This window comes from Cynocephalus volans, chromosome 7 (assembly GCF_027409185.1).
Source record: "Cynocephalus volans isolate mCynVol1 chromosome 7, mCynVol1.pri, whole genome shotgun sequence".
NCBI classification, from domain to species: Eukaryota; Metazoa; Chordata; class Mammalia; order Dermoptera; family Cynocephalidae; genus Cynocephalus; species Cynocephalus volans.
Genome location: NC_084466.1, coordinates 34,726,684 through 34,749,561, shown reverse-complemented (window position 1 = coordinate 34,749,561; position 22,878 = coordinate 34,726,684).

Below are 22,878 nucleotides of genomic sequence, written 5' to 3'. Positions count from 1 at the left end.
TGTATTTTTTCTGATCACAATGGATTAAAATTAGAAACCAATAACAAATGAAACTCTGGAAACTATACAAACACATGGAAATTAAATGACATTCTACTTAATGACATATGGGTCCAAGAAGAAATTAAACAGGAAATCAAAAAATTTCTTGAAACTAATGAAAATAATGACACATCATTCCAAAACTGTGGGATACTGCAAAAGCAGTACTAAGGGGGAGATTTATCACATTAAATGCTTACTGCAGAAGAATGGAAAGATGGCAAATAAACAACCTAACACTTCACCTTAAATATCTAGAAAAACAAGAACAATCCAAATCCAATGTAAGTAGACAGAAATAATTAAGATCAGAGCAGAACTAAATGAAATAGAAACCCGAAAAACAATATAAAATATCAATGAAACAAAAAGCTGGTTTTTTGAAAAGATAAATAAAATTGACAAACCTTTAGTAAGGCTACCTAAGAAAAGAAGAGAGAAGACCCAAATAACCAAAATTAGAAATGAAAAAGGTGGTATTACAACTGACACCTCAGAAATACAAGGAATCATTAGAGACTACTATAAACAACTATATGCCAACAATTTGAAAATCTGGAGGAAATGGATAAATTTCTGGACACATACTAACTACCAAAACTGAGGCAAGAAGATATAGAAAATCTGAACAGACTGATAACAATAAAAGAGATTGAAGCTGTTATCAGAAGGCTCCCAACAAAGAAAAGCCCAGGACTGGACGGGTTCACTGCAGAGTTCTACCAAACCTTCAGAGAGGAACTGATACCAGTTCTCTACAAACTGTTCCAAAAGACATGGCTCTGGTTCTAAGGAGGGCCACCTGAGTATCCACATCAGATTAATTGGCCTGGAGTTTGTCCTCTCTCTTTGGAGTGTTTTTTTTTTTTTGTCTTTTTCGTGACCGGCCCTCAGCCAGTGAGTGCACCGGCCATTCCTATATAGGATCCGAACCTGCGGCGGGACCGTCGCCGCGCTCCCAGCGCCGCACTCTCCCGAGTGCACCACGGGCTCGGCCCTCTTTGGAGTGTTTAAAGTGTTGTTTCCAGCTTAATCCTGAAGGGCATATAAAGAAATTTGTATAAGAACATCTTTGGTTTAGTACTACTTACGTGTAGGAGAACGAGCAAGGTAAATGTTTAAGGAGTTAGATGTACACTGCCTTCTTTTGGTACGTAACACAGAATTATTATTGATCAAAAGAATGTGAAAATTGATTCACAATTTATAGCTACAAACACTTTTTTTTTCCTGTACAGTGGCTTTTAAATATCTAATGCCTATATCTCCAAATCTTTATCTTTAAAATTACATTCTCAAATGAGTACTGAGTTTTTTTGTTTTTTTGTTTTTTTTGTCGTTTTTTCGTGACCGGCACTCAGCCAGTGAGTGCACCGGTCAGTCCTATATAGGATCCGAACCCGCGGCGGGAGTGTCGCCGCGCTGCCAGCGCAGCACTCTACCAAGTGCGCCACGGGCTCGGCCCAAGTTTTTATATGAATAATATGTGACTAATCCATCTAGATGATGCTATTCTAGAAAATATTTTATGCTTTACATAGTTCACCTACTATGCTTACTGAATACCTACTAAGTGCAAGGCACTATGCTCTGTAATGTAAGGAACACAAAAATGAGTGTTGGATATTATGTAAGGGATATAAAAATGAGCAAAGCATGGTCCTGGGCCTCTAGCATCGAAGGGTTAAGACAGTAAACAGACATGGCCACAGAGCATGGTAGCCAATACAATCATTAAAGGACAAGAAAGCAGTTTTTAATAATAATGACATGATCTTAGCTCTTGGCTAAGATAGGGAATAATTATATACTCAAGATGCAAATTATGTCTGACTTATTTGTCACTATCAATTTGAAGGAGCAGATGCTCAGGTGTGCTGACAGATGCTAATATTCCGTGGGGAGCACTTGATCTGCATCTTTTTATGGGAGTGGGGGATGCCCACTGATTTCAACTGACATTACGTTCATTAAGAACAATGTGACAGATCTTTTCTCAAACTGTATTGAACCACGTTTGACCTCTCCCTGACCATTCTCCAGCAGCTACAAGGACAGCCTAGTGGATGACAAAATCCACATCCTCATGTCAAGCCAATTTGGGGAACATTTCATCACTTAGCTTCATAGCATGAAGAACATTAATAATTCAGAAGTTTGTATACATTTCCATTCATTCCCCTTGTGAGGATGTTTACACTGCAAAAGAATGGCACAGGGACAGAGGCACTGACAAGATCCGAGTCCTGGGTGGGGGTCATGTTCTTGTGATGTCCCTTTGCCACCCTGTCCCCATGCCCCTTTCCTTCCAGAATGTCTGTGGCTGCAGCAACAGTGGAGTGAACATCTGGCTGAAGAAGTGATGGGGTTTATTAGCATCTGTGCCCCTCACTGATAATATCCTTCACGCTAGCTCTGTGGATTATTAAATAATCTGTTTTTAAAAGTTTCTTTTCTATAATTTGGTGTTAGTAAGAATAAGGCCTAGTGTAAAATTGTTTCTTCTGGGTTGAAACAAAAATTTTAAAAAGTGCAGATTCTGAGAGGGAAGATTTCAGAGATCTCTTGGGAGTTACCCATCTGTGAAAATATTATATTTCTTTTGGACTAGAGTCCTGGCAATAGCAGAATGGATTGTTACTGGAAGCCATTTGTTTTGTCTCACTGGACAAAATAAATTGTTTCCTAATTGGAGCTATGTCATGAGATGAACTGTAAAATGTGGTAGCAATAATTTACTCTCAGCTTAAAGAAATGGCAGAAAACTGTCTGCTTTTACAAAAAGCATTTTTTTAAACCAGACTTTGAGATAATGTTAAAAAAAGAAATACTTTTCTGCGATACTACTTTTATACATTAACTTAAACTACATATTTTGCAATATTTTAAAGGAACTAATTAAAAAGCAATTTGTGTGTTTCTAAATATCACCGTTTTTTATAAGTAAATTATAATTTCTTGAAAATAATCCCATTTATCATCTTATGCCCTATAGACCATAGATACTGCTGTGTTTAGGATGAAGTCTATGAAATAGGAAACTTGCCTACCAGATATTAAAACATATGTACATATGTAGCAAATACAACACACACATAATATGTCTATATTAAAGATATCAATTTAAAAATTTGGTAATTTAGTATATAACAATTGTGGAATTTCAGAAATGATAGACAGAAGAATTATTTCAAATGATGTTAAGATAATTGGCAATCTAGGTAGATCTTTACATAACAACTTTTGCAAACATAAGTCCCAAATATATTAAAGATCTACAAATTAAGAAAAACCTAAAGCTATAAAAATTGTAGAAGAAGAGTAATGAAACATGTTTATAATTTTGAGATGAAGAAGGAGTTTCTTAGCATGATGGAAAACCTAGAAACCAGAGAATAAAATATCCATATATTAAAAATAAAAATAACCTTTTATTTAAAAAGGTAAAAATAAAGTTGAAAGATAAGTTAGAGATTGGGAGAAAAATATATGTAACATATATAAAGACAAAGATTAATACCTAGAATATTTTACTAATAATCTACCAATAAAAATGAAAAAAAGACAATCAGCCAAATAGAAAATTGACAAAGAATGTAAACAGAAAATTCATGGAAGAGGAGATATAAATGTCCAATAAGCCTATGAAAAATGATCCATTTCAATAACAAATAAATAAAAAGTAAACAATAACAAGATATCGTATCCCCCATCTGACTGGCAACATTTCAATAGATTGATAACATCCATGCTTGGTGAGGGACAATGGGCACTCTCATATTGCATTGATGAAAGTGAATATGGTATAGTTTTTAGTAAGGCAAATTTACATTATCTATCAAAATAAAAAAATACGTGTGACATTTGACCCAGCAATTTTACTAGAAATTTCACTTCTAGGGGTCTATGCAACAGAAATACTAGCTTACTCAAATAAAAAATACATGTCTAAGGATGCTCATGATAGTGGTGTTTTACTAGTCATAAATTGGGGAAAAACTCTCAATCAATAGGGAAATGTTTTGTCAATAGGAAAATGATTTCTGTATTAGATTGTTTCTGTTGCTTATAATAGAAATACCTGGAACTGGGTAGTTAGAAAGAAAATGTAATTTATTGCTTACAGTTTTAGATGCTGGAAAGTCCAAAGTCCAAGGAATATATCTGGTGACAGTCTTCTTTGGTGGTGATGCAGGGTATCATATTGTGGATGGCAGAGCTGAGAAATAGCTAATTCCTCACTCCTCCTTTTAAAGCCCTCAGAACCATGCCCATGACTACCAGTAACCCATCGACTTATTAATGCATTCACTATGGCATGGTCCTCACAATCTAGTCAAGTCTTCAAGGCCCCACTTTTCAATTAGCATAATAGGATTCCCTACTCTCTTAACACTGTTACAATGGGGACCAAGTCTCAATGAGTTTAGGGGGACATTCAATCCACAGCAGCTTCTCAATAGGAAAATAGTTGAATCAATTACACCATATCAATATTCTTCAAAGGAAATTCATGCAGCAGTTAAGAAAGAAGCAGATTCACATGGAAAACTATTCATTATAAGTAAACAATTACATTGTAAGTAAAACAAAAACACATTGCAAAACCATATTCATAACTTGAGTCTATTTTCATTTGGGAAATAAAAAACAGCAAAAATATATGGTCCTATAAGCATAGAATAAAGTCCGGAAGAATATAAAGCAATCTCTTGGTGGTGTCTATAGGGTGGGGGCTGAAAAGTCGGAAGAGAAGGAAAGGGTGAGTGTGAGTATCTCATTTTATTTCACATATGTCAAAAACATAAAAGTGGGATTTTGAGTGATTTTAGCTTTTTGCTTTTTAATACTTAAGATCTTTTTTTATTACAGACACTTTCTGTATTCAAAAAACAAATAGAACCTTGAAAAGATAATTCTTGAAGGATGGATTAAAAAGATGAGAGACTGGAGGCAGGAAGACAATTTAGGAGACAGTAAATGACCTTGGGAAGGACCTTGAGGGACAAACCCCGAGCAGAGACACAGGAATTGAGAAGGAGAGGCTGAGGTGAGGCTCTGGGGGGCGGAACTGGAGAGGAGAGGCCAGCTTTGACACACAGGTGATGGCTAATCTGAGGTTGGAGTCCCAACTGCCCGTCCAGTGCTCTTTCCCGGTATCTTCCCTAAGGCCCCATGAAAAAGACACCATTATCTTATCACACAGCTCCACACTGAGACTCTCAAGGCCTGGGACTTGGACATGAGCACACTCAGCACCCTTGCAGCAGGTGAAACCCATGTTGTCTAGTTTCTTTGCAGACAAGAATTTCAGTTCTGATTCCCCACTTACGTGTTTCCACATGAGACCAGGGAAAAGGAATGTCATCTTTGCTATGGGTCCCTTGGGCTGTTCAAAGCTTGGTGACCTGCAGGTTATAGAGCCATTACATCAACCTCTTCCTCGGGGACTGGCAAGCAGCTCTCTGGCTGTCTCCATGCAAGCCAGAGTTCCTTTCTTCACTCTGCTTGAAGCCTGACTGTTGTAGGATCTGTACTCAAATCTTTGTTTCCTGTTTACTAAGACCTGCTTATAAACATGAGACTTAGTCCACGTGGAGTCTGCTCTTTAGTCAGTGTCGTCATTGCCCTAAAGAGTCATCGTGAGTATCAATGTTTGTGGCCAAGCCAGCCTTGTCCTTGAGATCATTCCAAGCCCCTGGGCACACCCTCTAATATGCATAACCAACTGCTCAACACAAAGTAAGCAAATGTCACATGATGGATTCTAATTCAGGGGGACACCTCTCTCAAGGGCCTGCTCACTGTTTATTACACAGAAACAGATGTTTAAACATCTGCTTAAAATCTGTGAAGACTTTTTGCAAATTGGACCTTCAGTTCCAGCAGCATAACTGGGAAAGCTCATGTTTACCAAAGTCGAGGCAAATCGTATGGTGAAAAGGGGAATTTGGTAGAATATCTGTAAGCATTTCTATGAGAGCAAGTACTATGTCCATAAAAGCTTTCATGTGTTTAATAGAAAATACCTTTGGTTGTTTGAAGCTTTAAAACTCGATAGTATACTATTATCCAGAATCTATTCTCATTTTATGAATCTATTATGTAGAATGCTACACATAAAGTTTTTATGGAGAACAATTTTGAATAAAATTAAAAATATATCTGAGAGCTGAACTGGTATGGTAGAGAAGATATGTTCAAATGCCATCATTGGACTTTTCTGATTTTAAATTTATTACATGCCTACATCAATACTTTAAGGAGGTGATACTGATCTATGAACATGCAAAGGCAACAGTCCTGCTGTTTTGCTTCTATAAAGCAATAGAAACACATTCGGTTTATACAATTACGATAATCTGATTACATCACAGACCTGTCTTATTGAGTCTCAGTGATTTCAGCCTGGTATCCCATGAAAGAAAATGTAATTTGCCTGTCCTTTAGTGGCAGATAATTTGTAGATTTTGTTGTAGAGTGGCTTATCTTTAGAAGAAATTTTGAAATCGCAACTTGAGACTTGTACTGTTTTGCATATGAAATAATTAATATGATTTACTGGTAGCTTTTTCAAACAGAAGCATGTGATGGGTTGAATGTGAAAATTCAATCAGTTGGTTGTTTGCCCTGCTTGATTTCAATCACTGGTTTTAACTGAATTGTCTAGTTGCTTAGGCAACTTGTATAGCAGTTTGAGAATGCAGTAACTATATCGAATTCAATTTGTTGCCTTGCTGATCAAGACACTTGCTTTTGCTGGGCTCACTTTGCTCCAGTTATCACACACACACACACACACACACACACACACACACACGCACGCACATGCACACACACGCACGCACATGCACACACATAATCAGAATGAAATAACAAAGACATTTTAATCCATTTTAGAGAAAAATAAAAAGTAATCATAAAGTATTATTACAACTCTTTTTAAAGTAAAATGCTATGCCAAGATAGTGATGCTTAGCTGGTAGCTTGAGGGGTGATCTCACAGTGACAATCCTTTATCGCTCCCTCCATGTGGATCTTTCGTGACCATGAGTCCTAGCTGAGCTCTTCAACACTCATAAAAAATAATCATTAGTTTCAGTTGATTTGAAAACCTATTGATCTGCCATCAGTTAGAAACAAACTAGCCATACTCAGGTTTCCTACCCAAAACTTAACCTTGAAGACCCTGCTACTCAATCCTTGTCAAAAACTCCATTTAGAGGAACAAAATGAATAAATGTAAACATCGAATATTTAAAACTCAGCCTAAAGGAATAATATTGACATTTATGTGACTTCATCAGTATCAAGCTACTTTTACTTGCCCGTAATCCTGCCAACTGGGCCAATTGTCGAGCTACTCGACTACGCCAGTTGTTGAGCTAGGGCTGGGTCTGGAGCTCACAGACCCCTCAAGCCCATTGTCCAGACTGGGTCACAAACTCTTCACATGCGAGACTGGGTCACCAGACCCCTCACATGCAGGTCTATGAGCTAAGTAACTGGCAAACAGATCCTTGGAAGCTGCAGGTTAGATAGCATGGCCGAGGGTAGCAGCGTCTGCTGGAGGCAGTTGCCAGTCAAATCGTGGTGCTGCACATGCGCACTAACTCCACCCCACACTACTTGCTTACAGAGAATGCTGCCCTGAGGCGAGGGAGCCTGACCAAACTATTCTATTTTCCCAACAATCCACTCCTTCAGGGTCCCTCCCAGCACAATCTATGTGCTCAGAATCTTCCACGACATTCCCTTAGGGAGGATAAATGACCCTTACATTTACATACTACACATTCCATCCCAGTCCCAAAAGTCTTTAGCTTGTTGCAGTGCCAACTCAAAAGTCCAAAGTCCAAAGTCTCCTTTGAGACCAAAGCAAAAGTCCTTCCAGCCATGAACCTGTAAAGAGTCAAAAACAAGTTTATCTGCTTCCAAGATACAGTGGGACAGACAGTAAGTACATATTCCCATTCCAGAAGGGAGGAATAGAAAGGAAAACAGGTCCCAAACAAATCCAAAACCCAAACAGGGCAAACGTTAAGCACACTGGGGTACCTGGACCCCTAAAGTGTTGGGCAGCCTCACTCCTACAGCTCCACCAGGTGCAGCCCATTGAGCTGTCCTGGTGCCTGCAGCTTTTCCAAGCTGGCACTGCACATTGCCAGCAGCCGCATGTTTTTGGTCTCCTGGTGGCAGTCCTGCTATCCTGGCTCCACTAGACATTTCCTCGGTCGGGGTTCTCTGTGGGGGCTCCAACCCCACTTTTCTCCTCCATATTGCTTTGCAGATGACCTCCGCAGTGACTCCACCCCTGCAGCAGTTCTCCTCCGCCTGAGTCCCCCACCTTTTTCATACATCTTCCTGAAAGGATGAGTTGACACCAGTTGACGATCCACCGGAGAGAGCTCGTTTATTAGGCGGCACACACACATATATATAGGGCTTCTAGGGAAGGCTGATTGGCTTAAAATACAATCCCTACTTAGAGGGCAACCAGCGCCATGATGGGGTGTGGCCGAGGACTTATGTGATCAGGGTGTGATCCCTTGGGGCATTTGGGTTCTTACATTCCTCGGTGTGATCCCTTGAGGCATTTGGGTTCTTACATTCCTCCCTTTTTCTTGTTTTAGGAAATGGGAAAAATGGGACGTTGAAGTCATCGAGCTACTTCCTGCTGAACTGGGGCATTGTGGGGGGGGCAGAGGGAGGAAGGTACATAAATACCCTTTATGAAACCCCAAAGGAGGGTGGAGAAACAAGTAATTTCAAAAGGGGAAAAGTCCATAAACATTCCTTGAAGCCACAAGTTGAATATGCACCAGTTCCATTGTTCGCAGTTGGATACTGGAGGGAGCAGCCAGGTGTCAGTGGCAAGGGCGTGTAGGAATGCGTTTCCTCTGTAAGGTGGTGTCTCTTCAGCATCGGCTGAGACACTCACGAGATGAGGCGGGGGGTTCATCGGTATCTAGAAGCTGGTAGTTTCTAAGCAAAAGCTGGTTAAAGGCCTGATTAGAGATTTTTCCCACTTGGGTTTGAAGAAACCTAATGATGCAGGGCAAGAAAAGGCAGGTTATGAGGATAAGGATTAGAGGTCCCCAAATGGGCCAAATCCAAGTTAGGATAGGGTTTAAGATAAAAGAAGAAAAGGGGTTAGAACTGGATGTGGTTCGTAGGCTGGAAGCTAAGTCAGTGAGTTTGATGATGTTTGTTTCTACTAGACCAGATTCATTGATATAATAACAGCATTCTTCCCTAAGGAAGATGCAAGTACCTCCTTTTTCTGCAGTGAGGAGGTCTAGTGCTCTGCGGTTTTGGAGGGTGACCTGAGCTAAAGAGGTGATCTGTCTCTGTAGAGAGGAAAGAGATTTGGCAGTGGAAGTCAGAGCCCCTTCAAGTTTAGCATAGATGTCTTTGACCGCCCATAAACTGTGTCCTAAGGCTCCTCCCGACAGGCTGGCTCCGACCGCTGATGTTGTTAGGGAAATACCGACCATGATTGGGAGGAAGGTGGCCCTTTTATGTCTTGAGGGTGGGTGAAGAAGATAGAACAGTTTTGAATTGGAGTATAGAGTGAGTTGAGGGACGATGGTGACGAGAAGGCATGGGACAGTAAGATTGGACAGGATGGAGGTAGAGAGGGTTCCATTGCACCAGAAGAAAGAGCCTGGTGGGGCGACGGTGTGGTTATAAATGGTTAAGGAAGGGAAGCGTTTAAGGGGACGGCCGCCAGGAGCGGTCACATGAGAGAAAACAATTTCTGGGAGAGAGAGAGAAAGATGAGTGTTTCAGAAATGATCTGTTGCCAGGTGTAAGTGGGTGACCCTGGGGAGCTAGCAGAGGGGCCTGAAAGCTCCCTGGGTGAAATGAAAAGAACAGGAGAAGGCCAAGGAGAAGGTTCATGTCTCTGGAATTGGGGGTAAGGCTGAGGTCCGGGATAGGTGGAGTTTGAAAGAGTCGGTAGAATGAGGGATACACTTAAAAGAATGGTGTGTTAAGTTCTTTTGCAGCTTGTTATTGGAGTTCTTGGTGGCCGAGGGCAGATCCTGAGTGTAAGGCTTCAGCCTGGAAATATGAATCCATGGAGTAACATGATTACCTGGCAGGGGAAGTTTAGCAGCAGTTGGAGTGCAAAGGATGACAGGACATGGGCCTTCCCACTTAGGGGTTAGGGGGGTTTTGGGTTCCGGGGAAGTGTAGAATACTAATTGGCCTGGGCTGAGTGAAAGGTTATTTTTGGAAAGTGACGGCGAAGGTGGGAGAGCAAGGGTAAGGCCATGGTGGGTGGTATGGGTCCTTCAGTTGCTGTGATCCCCGGGGGTAGGAGAGGCCTACCATACATGACTTCAAAAGGGGAAAGATTGGAGGGCTTTTTTGGGAGCACTCTGGTCTTGAGTAGGGCGAGAGTTAGAAGACAGACCCAATCAAGGTGTAATTCCAGAGACGATTTAGTTAGTATGGTTCTCTCTACCTTTCCAGATGCCTGAGATCGGTAAGGGCAATGTAGGTGCCAGGGGAGAGAGAGTGACTGGGGGAGTTTTTGTATTATCTGGGCAGTAAATTCAGGTCCATTGTCAGATTGAATGGAAGTGGGCATCCCAAATCGTGGGATGATTTGGGAAAGGAGAGTCTGGGCTATGGTGGAGGCCTTTTTATTGGATGTTGGGAATGCCTCTACCCATCCTGAAAAGGTATCAACAAACACCAAGAGGTATTTGAGGCGCCGGATGGAAGGCATGTGCGTAAAATCGACTTGCCAGTTGGCTGCGGGTGTGAGACCTCTGGCCTGGTGGGAGGGGTATGGCCCAGGTTTGAGAGGAGTGTTAGCATTGGTACACTGGCAGATTGTGCATGAGGAGGAAATTTTTTGCAATAGGGCTTTGTCAGATGGGGTGATTGAGAAGAAGGCTTGTGAAAACTGGGATAAAGCTTGGGGGCTAGCGTGAAACAGGTCAAGCAAAAGAGAGAGGACTTATCATTAGGCGGTTGAGGCTGAGAGGGTGTCTGTGAACCTTGGGAGCCGTATGGAAGAAAGGGAAGTTGGTTTTGTGTCTGTGGGTGCCGTGCCGCAGTGCATGCAGTGAGGTCAGCCTTACAATTCCCGTGAGTGATTGGGGAATCGTCCCTCTGGTGGGCTCTGCAATGAATGACTCCTAATTTACAAGGTAAATGGGATGCCTCAATTAATGTGGAGATTAAAGCTGAGTTGGTGATTGTGTTACCCTTGGTGTTAAGCAGACCGCGTTCTTTCCATATGGCAGCATGAGAGAGAAGTATATGAAAGACATATTTGGAGTCAGTGTATAAGTTAAGAGTTCTTCCTTCAGCTAGAACGCAGGCTCGCGTGGCGGCGATAAGTTCGGCCTGCTGGTTGGTAGTACCCTTGGGTAAAGGTTGGGCTTCTATAACCGAATCAAGGGAGACTATGGCATAACCTGCGTAATGAGTGTTTCCTTCCTTGAATGAGGACCCATCCGTGAACCATGTGAGATCAGCGTGAGACAGGGGTCCCTCAGTGATGGAAGAGCAGTAAGGTATAAAATTTTGAAGGCTTTCTACGCAGCTGTGCAAAGGCGTGTTGGGGGAATCTGGTATAGGCAGTAGGGTAGCCGGATTTAGGGGTGGGCAGGTAGTGAAGGATAGGGCAGGATTTTCCAGAAACGAGGATAGGAGGGTTAGGATTCTGGAAGGTGGGAGGGATTGGAGAGCCTTATAGGTCAGGAGGTCTTTGAGGTGATGTGGTGAGAGAATGGTGAGAGGTGCCCCAAATGTTAATTTGGAAGCCTCTGTATGCAGTAACTGCCCCGCTGCTAGGGCTCTTAGACAGGGTGCCCAGCCTTGTACAGTGGGGTCCAACTGTTTTGATAGGTATGCTACGGGGGCAAAGGAGGGGCCATAATTCTGTCCTAGGACGCCTAGAGCTTGTCCCGTATTTTCATGAACATAGAGGAAAAAGGGTTTAGTTAGATCAGGGAGATGAAGTGCAGGGGCTGTTAGAAGGGCCTGCCGAAGCTTGAGAAAAGGGCGCTGAGGTGAGGAGAGCAAAAGTTCTTCAGGAGGACCCTTACTCATATTATAGAGAGGTCGGGCTAGCAAAGAGAAATTGGGGATCCTGCTCTGAAATATCCGGCTAGACCCAGGAAAGATAGGATTTCTGTTTTGGTTTTGGGGATGGGCAGGTCAGTAAGAAACTGTTTTCTGTCCAGGGTGATTTCCTTCTTTCCCGGGGAGAGGAGAAAACCAAGGTAGGTTACAGACGGTAAGGAGATTTGGGCCTTGGCGGGGGACACTCAATATCCCCTACCTGCTAGGAAGTTAAGCAAATGGGCAGTGTCAGCTTGGGATTGTTCCCATGAAGGACTGCATAGAAGGAGATCATCCACATATTGTAATAAGGTGGACTCTGGATGGTTTAAGTGAAAAGATTTGAGGTCCTATGCTAGGGTCTGCCCGAAAATATGAGGGCTATCCCGAAATCCCTGTGGCAGGACCGTCCAAGTGAGTTGTTCGGAGTGGCAGGAATGGGGGTTGGTCCATGTGAAGGCAAAAATGTCCTGAGTGCCGGTTTCCAGGGGTATGGAAAAGAAGGCATCCTTTAAGTCCAGAACTGAGAAATGAGTAGAGGTCACTGGGACCTTGGAAAGAAGAGTGTATGGATTTGATACAAGGGGGTGAATGGGAATGACAGCCGTGTTAATAAGGCGGAGATCTTGGACGAGACGAAAGGTGCCATTAGGTTTTTTTACAGCGAGTATGGGAGTATTGAAAGGGGAGCGAGTGGGACGGAGATACCCCTTTTTTAATAGGTCCTGAATGATGGGGCTTAACCCGAGGAGGGCTGTTGTGGTTAATGGATACTGAGCCTGACAAATATATTTGGAGGGGTCTTTTAGTTTTATGTGTACAGGGGAATACTGGGCCAGAGCGGGGCTGGCAGTGTCCCAAACTGTGGGGTTAACAGGGTGCGTTAGCATGGGTAAGGACTTCTTTGGAGGGGTGGAATTAGTAGGATAACTAGCGCTAGGAGGAAGGAAACAGGGGAAGAGGAAGAGGACAGGGGCAAAGTAATGGAGACTTGAAGCCGTGATAGAATGTCCCGACCCAACAAGGGGACGGGGCATTTTGGCATGACTAGAAAGGAATGGTAGAAAATGGATTGAGTGCCTTGAAGGCAGCAGGTTAAAAGAGGGGTTTTGGGGGGAAAGATTTGTTTACCTCCTACCCCGACTATAGGAGAGCTGCTGGAGGTGGTGGGGCCTTTATATTCCCTTAAGACCGAAAAGGTGGCTCCAGTGTCCAGGAGGAAAGATATTGGGTGGCCATCCACAACCATGGATACCCTGGGCTCCTGCTTTGTTATAGAGATGGTCGGGAAGGGCCCAAGGCTCCGTCAGTCCTCCTCAGTGAGGCCCACTATAGGTGGTGTCCACAGTTCGGGGGACTGTGGGGCAGTTGGTCCCTCACCCCTTCGGGCGAGGGGGCAATCAGATCCCCAATGTCCCTTCTTTTTGCATTTTGGACAAGGAGTGGTAGGTGGCCTGGGGGTGGGGCAAGCCTTTGCCCAATGCCCTTCCTTTCCACATTTAAAGCAGGCTCCAGGTGGAGGCTTAGAGGTGGAGGCTGTGGGAGGGCTCCCGGGGAGTTTGATAAGCTGGGCCAAAATCTGGAAGTTGGTGTGGTCAGCCTTTTGTTTTCGACGTTCCTTTTCCTCCTCCCGATTATGAAAAACCTTGAAGGCCACTGACAGGATTTCGGTCTGAGGGGTTGCAGGACCCTGCTCTAATTTTTTAAGTTTAGTTTTAATGTCGGGGTAGGATTGGGCCAGGAAATAGGTCATAAGGACATGCCGGCCGTCTTCTGAGTTGGGGTCTAGGTTAGTGTATTGTTGAAAGGCCTGAGTTAATCTATTGAGGAACTCGGAGGGAGTTTCTTCCTTTTTTTGGACAATTTCTTGAATTTTTTGGAAATTGACGACCTTGCGAGCCGATTTTTTGAGGCCAATTATTAGGCAAGAGGCAAAACGGTCTCGAGCCTGGATTCCCTGGGCTGTGTTATAATCCCAATAAGGTTCCTGTTCTGGGACTGCTTGGGGGCCTGGCGGGTGATTCGGATTGGTACGATGGGTGTCAGTGGCACGGGTTTGGGCTGTATCCCAGACCCTGTGGCGTTCCTCGAGGAGGAGGGTATTGGCTAGGAGCATGAAGATGTCATGATGTGTGAGGCTGTAGGCCTGCAGGATCCATTGGAATTATTTAATGTAGGTGGTAGGGTCGGTAGAGAAAGAGCCTAGTCTTTTTTCTGATTGAAAAGGGAACATGGACCCTAACTACTCCTTCAGCCCCAGCTACCTCAGTAGTGGGGCGATTGTTAAAGGGGTGGGGGGAGGTCCTCGGGAACAGGTGAAAGTGGGGCTTAGTGGGTCAGGAGTAGGTGAGGGTAAAGACGGGGGAGTGGATGGCGCAGGAGGTGCAGAAGGTGACGCGGATGATGGGAGAGGAGGAGTGGACGCCGGAGGCACTGGGGGAGGAGGAGGTCGGTAGGGTGGGGGTTCATTAGCAGGGTCAAAGGTGGAAGAATCAAGGGGTGACTGTGAAGATGGTTTACAGGCTAAAAGGACTTGAGAGGAAGCACAGGAGGAGCAGAGGGTGGGGTTCTGAGCCAAGAGGCAAAAAGCCTCGATGTAGGGGATCTCCTTCCATTTTTTTAGGCGCTGGCAATAGTTAAAGAGGTCTCGTAGAATGTTAGGATCTAGTGTGCCCTCAGGGGGCCATGTGTTTTGATTATCTAAAGGATAATAAGGCCAATCTTGTGTGCAGAATTTGGTGAGGAGTTTGGGAAAGGTTGGTGAGGTTTTTCAGAAGGCATTGAAGTGGAGAATCCCCTAGGGAGGAGGAGGAAGCGCCCATTCTGGTCTCTTAATGGGAATTTAGACAGAAATCGGACAGAGATTTAGTGATAGGACAGATCCTTTGGCCGGTTGGGAAAGGCGGGATCCTAGAGGGCATCCCCAGTAGGTCACGTCAGTCCCGGCAGGTTCAGGTATGAACCAGGAGGAGAGAAGGGAGGTGTGGGTCATCACTCAGACCTCCACTTCTCTAGGGCAAAAGCCCAGTGCCTGAAGGAACCTAGCGCCAGGATTTTCTGGTTGGGTCCTGGACCCGGGAAGTGGAGAGAAGAGAGTGGTGGACAGGAGAGTGAAAGAGAGAAGGAGAGAACAGAATGGGGCTTTTAACCTCCAAAAATGAAAGTAAAAGTTTACCGGGGCTTTGGAAACTATTATAGTTTGGGAATTTATGGTGGTCATGAAGACCGTGGTGGGGTGGGGTATGGGCGTTAGGGGCTACCGGACGATCTAGACTCCCTGTGGTAGCCTGAAAAAGGGCTGGTACCCTTTAGGAAAGGGGGCTTACCTAATGATGAGCCGGTGGTGAGCGGAAGGAGCCAGCGCCGAAAAGAATGGACGAGGGTGGACCGTCAGTGGTGAGTGGTGGAAGGGAGGCCAGTCCTGGCGGGACGGAGTTCCCGAGGGGCGACTCAGAAAGTGCTGCCGCTGCGATTCAAAAAGTGTTACAGCTCGAGGGAGCCCTGAGGGGCGACTTGGAAGGTGTTGCCGCTGCGATCCGAAAAGTGTCGCTGCTCAAGAGAAGCTCCGCCCCGGGTTTTGGCACCAAATGAAAGGACGAGTCGACACCAGTTGACAATCCACTGGAGAGAGCTCGTTTATTAGGCAGCACACACACATATATATAGGGCTTCTAGGGAAGGGTGATTGGCTTAAAATACAATCCCTACTTAGAGGGCAACCAGCGCCATGATGGGGTGTGGCCAAGAAGGACTTATGTGATCAGGGTGTGATCCCTTGGGGCATTTGGGTTCTTACACTTCCAAAATCTAGGTGGAGGCTGCCACGCCTCCACTGCTCTCAAATTCTGCCGGCCTGCCAACTTAACACAATGTGGACACCACTGACGTTTCAGGCTTTTGCTCTTTGGAGGTGCTGAGGCCGAATTGCTCCAGCCAGAGTGGCTGGGATGCGAGGAGCAGTTTGCCGAGGGCAATGACACCTCAGGTCTGCCCTCCAGGACAAACTCAGTTCTCCTAGACCTCAGGGTCTGTGATGGGTGGGGCTCCCTTTCAGAATTCTCAAATGCCTTTAGGGCTTTTTTTCCCATTCTCCTGATTCTTAGCATCTGGCTGCCCCATCCCCAGCTCTTGAATTACTTCAATCAGCTTGGCTTATACCAGCTATTCACTCAGTCTCAGGCAGTTTTGCAGCATTCACCCACACAGTTCAAACAGCTGCATTCGCCCAGTCCATCAAGGAATGGCTGCCCTGTCCCTGTGCATATCTGCAGCTCTTCTGTAACCACTGCCACTGAGACAGGCATGTAGTAATGGAGACTAACTTTTCCACCTTTTCACCAGGTGAACACATACTTGAAATTCTGCAGGGGCACCTGGCCTCGAGTCATCTGTCCATCTGCACATGGCACTCTTTTCTTGGGTTTATATGGCACCTATCCAGACATCGGGTTTAAGTGGCACCCTCCAAACCTCCTGCCTTTGGACAAATGTGACATGCGTTTACTATATTGTCTCTAGAGCACGTTACACCATCCACCCCTAGGTCTCATAGTTGCAGCCACCAGGGGCTTTCCCTGTTTCTGCTGCTTTACTGTCTCAATTTCTTGTGCACAACAGGTCATGCCTGGAGACACATGGTTTTCCCCAACTCACCACTGGGTTGGTCGTCTTCCCTGGTGTGAGAGGCAGGAGTTGCCATTCGCTGCATGCCATCCTCCAGGACATTTATCCGTGCTTCCAACAGCTCTGTTTTCTGCTGCAAATCTCGATCAGTTTGCAGCATAGTTACCAGTAGCCAGGCTCCGGTTGGCAGGAAGGTGGCCACCGGCCACCACATGCTCAAGGATAGCCACATTTCCTCCCCCTCCCAAGAGGTTTTCCATTGTAGTGCCTGGTTTATGCTGCCTTGCAATACAGTGAGCAGCAATCAGACCCCAGTCAACAGGAAGGTGGCCATAGGGCACAGCACATTCAAAAGTAGCCACATTTCCTCCTTCTTCCAAGGGGTTTTTGGCTCTATACCGGCTCAGAATCCTGTCACAGACTACGCCAATTGTTGCGCTCTTTTACCTGCCCATAATCCTGCTGACTGGGCCAATTGTTGAGCTAGGGCTGGGTCAGGAGCTCACAGACCCCTCAAGCCCATTGACAGACTGGGTCACAAACCCTTCAGACACCAGGCTGGGTCACCAGACCCCTCACATGCAGGTCTATGAGCTTGGTAACTGGCACACAGGTCCTTGGAAGCCGTAGGTTGGATAGTGTGGCCGTGTGGAACAGCGTCTGCCCAAGGCAGTAACCAGCAAAACCGCAGCACTATGCATGCGCACTAATTCCACCCACCCACACAAAATTTTACAGAGAATGCTGCACCACCCCCAACCTGCCCTGACCAAACGATTCTATTTTCCCAACGATTAGTATACATACTGAAGCCTCACCACTGGAGCAAGCCAGACTATGAGAGAGCCACAGTCTGCATCTCATGCATTTCCTTTGACTGCTTCACACCTGGGAGTTATGACATCAACCTAGCCTTCTGGAACTAATGTTCTGTAATACTCCAAAACTTGAAGGGCATCTTGAACTTCTGCCTGCCCACTAGCTTGCCTTAAGCAGATTCTGGGAAGCTGCATTCAGGCCTGATTCCCTATGTTCTTTTGGTTTTATATTCTCTAGACTGTCATATACCAGGTTCAATGAAGGACACTAGTCCATCAGTAAGTGTGCCAACCTTGTCCCTGAGGTCAATGATGAGCTGCTGAGTAACAAGCCAGAAAATAAATATATAAATATATAAAGAAATTAGAAAGGACATTTTCTAATTTGGAACTCATCAGAGAATGTGGTTTTTCCTGAAAAACTACATACTTCCTACTATGTCTTAAGGGAAATTACCCAGATTTTCCACATTATGTAGCTGATTTGGTAGAAAAAAAAGCAAATGGTGGTGGTCTAAACATCTTAGATTATGTCTTTGATAAACATAATTAGGTGATTGCTTCAATTTTGCTTTTGTTTTGTCTGCCATTGTCTTTCTCATGGGTCAAACTTTGATTAGTGGTCAGGGGATATTTTGTTTTTAAAAGCATCTCTGACCAAATTTGGTTTATTTTAAACGTTTTTTAGTGAAAAAGAGATGCCTTCTCCCACTCCAATCCCCAACAACCCAGTTCATTAACTATGAAATCTAGTGAAAGTTATTTTCAGTTGGTTCCAGAAAACAGTAGATACTCTGTTTACTAGCTTTTTGTAAGTAACAGGACTAACACATGTAGTTTACAGTTACACATGCAAAAGGGGAACTGGTGATGTTTTTGCTTTGTCTGAACATAGTGGTTTCTTCAATTCATTTTCTGAACCCTTCTGCAGGAGCAAGCTGGTTCTTCTGGGAAGACAGAACCGCCTATGGCCATAAGCACCCATCTGTCCTTTTCTACAAACATGCCTCGGCCTTTTCTACACACAGCCAGTGCGTGCTGGGAGTAACCACTGCAGGTGGACAGGCAGGGGTGCTTGAGTAAGGTAAGGGATTTATAGTTAAATGCGTCCTTATAAGAAAACCATTACAAAGAAGAGTTTGCTATAACAAAGTTATTTCTCTGCTCCTGCTAACGGCCCACAGCTTCTGCTGGTTTTATACTCTAAATGCTCTTATACAAATGCTTTTTCTCAGTCTTTGCTGAACATTGTCAAAATAGCTTGTTTCTGTGCTGTTTACATCACAGATCTGAGATCACACCTACACGTAGGTCTCTAATTCTTTTGCCAAAGATGTCAACTAGCTACTACCCTCTGTTTTTGTTTTCTTGCCTCACATATTTCAACAGCTCCTACTGGAAAATACACCTGAATTGCCAGAGCACCCAATACAGCAGGATCACACAGGAAGCATCTAGGAGCTTGTAGGAAGATGGGTTGGGATAAAAGGAAATCAATGTTCCTTCCATTTTTTTTTTTTTTTTGGCAGTTGTAAGATATGGGGATCTGAACCCTTGACCTTAGTGTTATCAACATCGACCTTTAACCAACTGAGCTAACCAGCTAGCCTCCTGTTCTTTCCTTTTAAATAAAGGGTTCCAAGGCTTTCTTTTTGCATAATATTTCTCTTTTAGCTGTTTCATCTCTAGGTTCTATGGGAACAATATGTGATTTTAATACTGACTGCTTATCTCACATTTTACTTGGATTAAAAATTATAAAGCTGGTATAAAATTCACCATAATGGGATTTTACTGTGTGGATAATGAGGACGCGGACTTAAAAATCATATACTGAGAGTAGTTAGCAATATATGCAATTCCTTCACTTTTCAGAGGAGGAATTTAAGTATCAGAGAAGTTAGGTGATTTGCCTATAGTTACGCAGCTAGTGAAGAGTTAAAACTGGGAGAACTATGTGCTACTCTACCCAGTGATAGAGAATATTGAATTGTCTGTTTACTAAGATATATAAACTATAGTGACTATTTAAAAACAGTTCTGGTGACCTTTAGTGTGCATGTTACAGTTTAAGGGTTTCAAAATTATTCAGATGCCTTTGTATGCTTTTATGGTATGACAAAATGTGTGTATGTGTATATGAAACTTTGCATAATTTTTCATAGGTTTAACATTTCCTGAGTCATAAAAATAAGATTTAGCTTTATATTAAAGAAGAAACATATCAAGTTGACTTATGAGAATCCATAAAAAAAAAGAAGAAACATAAAACTCTATATTTGGTAAATAGACACTGGTAGAAAGACTAAGAGATTCATAAAGTATATGTTCACTTTGTATGTCCATAAGATTGAACAGACCTAATCTGGCAATGCAGGTAATGGATCTGGCAAATTCTGGCAAAACAAAACAAAGCAAAACAATAAACTTTAAAACAAAACAAAAAACCCAATTTCACCATTTATTTTCAGAACAGAAATTGCTTTGGTTTTTACTTATTTGTATTTATTTTGTATTTGTGTAAAATTATCACCCAGAGTGCCTAATTGATCATAATCTCCGAATAAATTATTAAACTTTTTACTTTATACTTTCTACAGAGATGCAATCATTATAAACAGATTGCTGAAATTTAATGGTATCACTTTCTCAGCATCTCTATTAAAGTGATTAAGCCACATCAAATTATGTTTTAATATGATATCTTTGTAAGGTTTAGGTATTTTTTACGACATGGCCTGGAATGATTGCCAGAATTCACAGTCTGAATGGAATTAATTTTCAGGCATGTACTTTATCAAATTTAGCAGTCATGTACTTTCCACCTCTCCGTACTACTAAATAAATTAAAAATTTGCTGTTGTGAAGGGCCAGAGAGAAGCTGGAAGCAACCTTTATTTCAGTACGCTTGGACCACTCTTGAGTTTGATGTGCCTTTTAAATACTGGCTGTCAGCCTGCCCAGCTGCCTTTACTTACACAGTTATGCATCATTTAACGATGGGGATACGACCTGAGAGATGTCGTTAGGTGATTTCGCTGTTACACAAACATCACAGACAAACCTAAATGGTATAGCCTACTACACACCTTCACTCCTAGGCTATATGGTATAGCCTATTTCTCCTACATGAGTAATGCATTGCACTAGGACGTTACCATGGCTAGGATGTCACTAAGTGATAGGAATTTTTCAGCTCCATTATAATCTTATGGGACCACCATTACAGATGTGCTCTGTCGCATGGCTGTACTAACCTGGGAGCAGTTTCCCTTCTCCGCTTCCTTTTCTATGCAGTCCCTAGGCTGTCTTAGCCTCCTCACTTGCCTCTATTACAGAACGACTAGCCCCAGAGCCCGCCCAAGTTTGTGGTAGGCTGATGGATGGTCCCCCAAAGACATCCATGTTCTAATCTGTGGGATCTGTGGAAACACTACATTATTATCATTATTATTATTATAAAGAACTTTGCAGATGTGATTAAGTTAAGGACTTAGAGATGGGGGGATTATCTGGGTGAGCCCAATGTCATAACAGGTTCTTTGTAAGAGGGAGGCAGAAGGATCAAACTCAGGAAAAGATGTGATGACAGAACCAGTGGGTGGAGGGATGCCCTTTGAAGATCGAGGAAGGGGCTAGAAGCTCAGCAGTGTAGGTGGCCTCCAGAAACTGGAAAAGGGAAGGAAACAGATTCTTTTCTGAAGCCTTGGAGGAACCAGTCCTGCCAACACCTTGATTTTAGACGTCTGATTTCCATAACTTTAAGAGAATAATTTGTGTGTTTTAAGCCATTATATTTGTGGTAACTTGTTATAGCAGCAATAGGGAACTAATGCAATTATCATATATATTAAAGCTCTCTCAAGATCATTAATAATATGTTAGGTATTATTCACAGTAGAACAGCATAATACTTTTAATCCCTTTTCCCTAATATTGTCTTTTAAAATTAAAAGTCTTTTTAAAAATGTATTTCCAAGCTTGTTTTAAAATATTCTTGTAGATAAATCTTGTGCCTTTTCTGTATTTTAAAATTAATACATTCATGCATTCAGTCCATATTTATAAAAGATACAGTGTGTGCAAAGATGTGTGTTGTAGAGGGCACAGAAATGTTTAGGACATGGACTTTGATTCTAAGGAACTCATAAGGTCAGCCCCTAGGAGCTAAAATATATGCATAAATAACTATTGCCCAAGGTGTTAATAGTTATGTTAGTTACAATAGTTATGTAGTTATGTTATAGTCAAGTTAGTAAGTGTGTTATGTAGCTAGCCCGGCCATAATAAAGTACCACCAACTGGGTGGCTAAAACAACAGAAATTTATTTTCTCACAATTCTGGAGACTAGAAGTCTGACCAAGATCAAGGTGTCCACAGGGTTGGTTTCTTCTGAGGCCTCTCTCCTTTGCTTGTAGATGATTTCTTCTCCCTGTGTGGTCTTCCCTCTGTGCTTATCTGTGTCCTAGTCTCCTCTTCTTATATCAATCATATTGGATTAGAGCCCACCCTAATGACCTCATTTTAACTTAATCACCTCTTTAAAGACCCTATCTCCAAATACAGCCATATTCTAAGGTACTGGGGGTTTAGATTTCAACATATAGATTTTTGGGGGGACAAAATTCAACCCATAACACATAGTAGAGGTATGCTTTGGAAAAATTCAGATAGAGTGAGATACTCCAAATGTTGCTAATAGTAGAATTCACTTAAAAATAAATTGATTAACAGGGAACTCCTTGCCATACGTGGTTACTTGTGTCAAAGACTAGCTATCACTCCTATGGTACACAGAGACAAAATGGAACTGATGAAGAGATAAGGAAATGATAAATAAAAGAATGGAACACATTTATGTTCTTTCTTAAAAAGCACTTAAAACTGAGTTGAGACCCTTTGGTGCAGTTCCTCAATTCCATTCCCAGGTGACAAACAAAGCCAGCAGCTAATGAGTCTTCTGATAAATCTGCCCTTTTGATGTAACCAAATTTGCTGCATTGAACTTTGCTATGTGTTGGGAAAATAGAATAATTTGGTCAGGGCCCTCGCCTCGGGTCCAGTTGGGTGTGGTTCAGCACATCCTTCGTAAGCAAATTGTGTGTGTGTGTGTGTGTGTGTGTGTGTGTGTGTGTGTGTGTGTGTGTGTGTGGAGTTAGTGCACATGCATGCCAGTGTATCTTTTTAGTTTTGTTGCTATTCTTGTATTCTTCAGCGAGTAGTTTTAGTGAAGTAGGCAGGCGGGCATCTGCCTTGGACATCCACTCCACCCGGCCATGCTTTCCAGACCTAGGGCTTCCAAGGACCTGT